Genomic DNA, 5,219 nt, shown 5'->3' on the forward strand with positions numbered 1-5,219 from the left:
GAAGAGAGACGAAACGTTTCATTAAAGAAGAACTCGTCCAGAGGACCTATACAATTTTTTTCCTTTTGATTTTTTACCTGGATTACTGAGATGCATCAGGTCAATTCGGTTCAGTTCATTTATATAGAGCCAAATCACAACAATTGTTGTCTCAGGGTACCAAACACAACAAACAATAAATCTAAAGAAGCCAGCAGACTGCGCTGAACCTTTGCTTCATCACAGTCTCCCATCCTGAGCAGCACACCAGCAGCAGCGGAGAGGAAAAACTCTCCCTTAACAGGAAGAAAGCTCCAGCAGAACCAGGATCAGGACAGGCCGCCATCTGCCTCGACACACAGGCAAATTCAACCTAACTCTGACCCTTTACCCTGAACCTAAAGCAAAAAATTGTTTTTCCCCGGTGAGGACCAAGCAAAATGTCCACACATGGGTTGTCTAATGTTCAAATATGTCTGCACAACAATGGCAATACATGCAAACAAACACACACACTGGGGCACCAACATGGGGCAGATGCAGACATTTTTTTTAAATAAAGAAAACAATAAAGRAACTAGAAGCACTCAGAGAGTGCAAACCTCCGCCAAGACCAACTTCCCCTATCCTGTAATAGAGTTACGAAGGGGCACACCATTACYACAGTGCCACCTGCTGGACACTTTGAAACCCACGCCCTGTGAAAGCATCACAGCTTTGCCGATCTCAGTGTGCTAAAAGGAAAAAAATTCCTGTATCCGCATCGTATCCGAAACATCACCAAAATTTAAAGGTGTGTTACTTGAGCGAGTACCCACATGTGGTAGAAATGTCATGACAAGCCGTCCACAAGTTTTTGAGTAACGTTGTCCAAAGTCAGAACGACAGAGTGACAGAACGACAGAGTGACAGGACAGACGGACAGACAGACGGACAGGCGGACAGACAGACGGACGGACAGACACATGCGACTGAAAACATTACCTCGCCCTTGGCGGAGGTAAAAAAAAAAAAAGGTCCTTTGATCACATTTTTTGGTTCAAGTGTTCCAGGCATTGAAAAAGTCTTACATAATAACACTTGCTTAGTTTTTTCAGAAATATTTGAATAAAGCTCCAACAATCTCTACAATGCCTGAGGGTTCAACTTGAACATGGAGGCCGAATAGAATCCACCACAATAGCAGCCCGTCTGTGTTTGAACTGCTGCTGTGTGTTTACCCATAAATGAGCTTCCGTCTTTGTTACCTGAAGCCYGGGCTGAATGTAAAAACGCCATCCCAACCGTTATTTTCCAGCTGGATAAATAACATCTCTTTAGCTGCTGTGCACTTAGTCATACTCATCCAAGCTCAAATCACTCAGCTGAATGTGTTTATGGGATTTGTTCTTCATCTTTGAGCAAACAAAACGATTAAGAAACGTCCCGWAACAGGAACGTGTTATTTGAAGTTCATGCTGAAAACAACATCATCGCCTCTCTGCAGTGGAGGACGATGTGCAGCAATCAGTCATGACAACCCTGCAAACCTTTGGGGAAATGAAAAGTTGTCTGTGAAGGGACAGGGAAAGCCCTGACTCTGTCCTGGGACGGGCCCACAGGGGACGTTGTAACAAGATGAACACAAACACAACATCAGCACCTGCTGATTTACCCCGTTAGGCTGACTGAACAAGGCCACAAACATTTTTAAAATTTCAAATATCAACAAATTCTAATTTCACACCTCCTCATTTTCTGAAACTCAAATCTGTTATTTCTAAACGTCTAACTCAGACTCCTGAAATAAATAAATAATAAATAATAATAATAATAATAAATCAAATACGAGGACGTTTGGTGAGTTGTTGGTCTGTTAGCAAAATACACCATCACCAACTGGATGATATGAATAAAACTCATCTAGGATGTACCTCTACACCTGATTAACTTCTGGGGTCAACTCAAAGATGGCCGCCACAGCTTACTAGGTTCAAACACATGAATGGCTACAATTTATAGATATGGGGCTAAAATGAGGATCACAAACAAATCATGTAAAATCTTTGTTTTAAACRTTGGTGATATATTTCACACAATGGTTATTTTATTATATACATGTTTTTAAAGATATTTTGTCGTTATTTGAGGCCAAACGACTCAAATCTTTTATATCTCTTTATTTGTATTTTACACTTTAAAGTTGTWCTTTGAGGCAGTGGACATAAGTGTTTAAACACATCATACATTATCTAAAATGCTGGGATAATTTATGCAAAGAAAACCTAACAGGTRTATTAAAGCTACAAATCTAATAAACCAAATCATCCCAGGCTGCCTATCACCTCCCACTCCAGTCATCCATTTACCATTCTACCTCATCTCTATTGGCATCCATTAATCTCCCTTTCCCTCCTTCCGTTCCTTTTTATCGAAGGGATCAGCTCACCTGACGTAAGTAACATCACAACAAAATGCCAACAGCCCCAGCGCCACATCGAGCTGCCGCCCCAACATCAGATCCATCACCTCCTCCTACATTCATCTCCTTCCTCACATCCATCTGAAAATTCAATAGTTTCTGACGTCACAAAACACTTAATCACACATTGTTGGGGGAATCCAGTAAAACAGAAAGACTATGAGCAAAATACATATCGATACATTGATACAAAGGTTGTGCAACTTTATTTAGAGTGTGAATGTCAGAGTATGAAAAACACCGAAAGGGAAAATATTTTGGTATAAAAGAGTAAAAATAAGGCTGTAAAAGGAATATTTCTTTGAGACTAGTTGGTGTCTCAATATTGTGAGAAAATGTGAATCTTCAGCTACAATCTCACTGATTTTGAAATGAAGTGGCCAACAAACCATCATGTTTTGACAGAAGCTATTATGGCTCAAACACCTGCCCGAGTTTATACAAATATCTTCTCACACCTTAAACCCATCAGACAGGATGAGCATAGAGGTTATTTCCAAATGAAAACCATGAGCTCTGCTGCCGTTCAGAAGTTTGCAATGAGCCTAACAGGTCCTGGCAGCACCRATTTATCCCTGAACTAAACAGAGCTGGGTATCTGCAGCAGCCAGAGGAGTTTCTGGCAGACGCAACAACAGTCTGCTCAGCTCCTTGAAGACTCGACCAAAAAACAGCCACCGATGAAATGACCTCACACCTCTGATGGGAGTCTATAAACAATGTAAAGGATGAGCCTCTGTGCCTCCGGCTCATTACTTGTGTGTGTGTTCACGTTTGTCTTGCCAAGAAGTCTTTCTGTGGGGATTGTTTAGTAGTGGAAACTCCAAACACGTTCACAGAGTCACTGAGGAAGGCGCGATGTCTTTTCGTCACCTGAGAGTGTTTCTGTCTTTGGATCGGTGAGTCGAGTGATGCTAAACAAGTTGCAATGGTTCTCAGGCTCAACACAAACTTTGAGTTTTTCCATTCCCTTTTCATGAACAAATCAGTCCTGTTAAGGTTAAACACTGAAGCAAATACGACACATTTAATAAAATCTAAAATCAGGTGTTTTTTGGCTTTGTTTTTTTTTTTTTCACAGAGTCTGGCCTTCAGCTGCAGACTGTCTCTTAAGCTAGGGCAATAAAAGTATATGAAATTTTCTGACGGTTCATTGTAGCACTTTTGTACAATTGACAGAACTGCTCCAATCCTAAGCTACTTTTATGTCTTTTGAGATCAATTGAAAGTTACAAGAAGTGCCTGATCAAAAGCTTCACCTCCACAAAGCTCAAGACAAAAAATGTTTTTTTAATTGATGATACGGTAATAGTAGTACCATGTTCACAAAATGTTTTATATAAAATAACGTTGACTATTTTGAAAGTAGTTTACAGCTTGCTACAGTTGTTTTAGTATTCAACATTTGTCACTGTACTTTAGTATTTTCATGTGAACGTTCTGTGTTTCAGCATACAAGACTGACTGCTCGTAAAATATACGACAGGTCTGGACCACTCGTGAATTTTGTTCGTATCTGAAAAAAATCTTAGAATACGAAAACATTGGTGAATGCCACAAATTCTCCTAAATCACTCGTACGCACAACTTAAGAACAAATCTGTGCGTACGAACGGTTCTTGCATGAGGCCCAATAATCCCTACATTATTGCATACAGGTATTTGATCCAAAAGATCATGATTTAATTTGCTGCAAGTATCTAATATTATAACATTAGGCTCCAAATAAATCCATTGTCAGGTGTCAAATCAGAGGTCCTCAAAGGAGAAAGTTTGTCCAGTCTCAGCTGGGAGATCATGGCAGGAGGGAGCAGAGTTGGAAACAACAGGCAGCAGGTTGTGAAGCAGCGAGCAACAGCAGGCGTGTCTCGTCACGGTCGTTACCTSAAGCTGCTGAGCATCATGCTGAGGCACCAGTACGGGCATCATGTTGTTCACAAGGACCCCCGCCCAACAAGCCCACCGGGCACTCTGCAGAGGCAATAAGATCAGCCGCCGCTGAATTTCTAGGAATTCAYGTCACACTGATTCATGTCTGAGAGTCTGTGCACCTGAGGACGGACAATTCATTTCCACTGCTCAGTCCGACAGCCGCATGTCTCCTGGGGTTCTGCGGAGAAGTACTTCATTACCAGACATTTATATTTCATAAATTCACAGAGCCAAAAATATCCCTCCCCATAAAAAAAAAAAAAATGGTGGTGATTATCTATATATCATTTATAACTAGACAAAATCATCGGAGGGGATTTGTCATGTTCAGCTTTAATAAAGCTTCATGTATGATCAGCAGCAGGAACAGAACCATTAGAGGAGACAGAGCTGGATTGTAAGGATCACCGTGCAGACTGCTGCTTCTCATCATCTGTTAACACCTCAAGCATCTCATTTGGACTCTGTACTCTGCAAACATTTATCTTCAGACAGTTTGATTTGCACAACTTTTATAAGGRAAAATTAATTAAACAAAACAGCATCTTCTCTTACTTTCAAACAGCGTTCAAAAGAGGAAAGAGAGTGTGTTGGTAAGTGAGTTTAAAAAAAACTAATATTGGTGACAGCCATGTTTCTGACATGATTGAATTGCTGTGGTAACTGAGCCCTGCTTAACTACTCACAGCTATATTTCACAGGAAGTTGTTTTGATGTAAAGACATGAAGCTTGAAGCTGAAGGTCAATAATTTWAAGTCACAGTCTGTCTAATAAGGAGAAGTCAGATACCTTCACTTAAAACTGCACTGATTATAAAGCTGCCTTGAACCAGGGACGGAGCTAGAC

At 40.7% G+C, this 5,219-nt stretch overlaps 1 protein-coding gene across 1 annotated transcript in view; it reads right to left on the reverse strand.

Annotated features, from left to right (window-relative positions):
- kcnc4 (potassium voltage-gated channel, Shaw-related subfamily, member 4) overlaps positions 1–5,219 on the reverse strand; it is an 18,754-nt gene that overhangs the window by 8,992 nt on the left and 4,543 nt on the right. The gene's annotated exons all lie outside the window — the stretch shown is intronic.

The sequence above is a fragment of the Austrofundulus limnaeus genome, unplaced genomic scaffold (genome assembly GCF_001266775.1).
Source record: "Austrofundulus limnaeus strain Quisiro unplaced genomic scaffold, Austrofundulus_limnaeus-1.0 Scaffold3, whole genome shotgun sequence".
Lineage (NCBI taxonomy): Eukaryota > Metazoa > Chordata > Actinopteri > Cyprinodontiformes > Rivulidae > Austrofundulus > Austrofundulus limnaeus.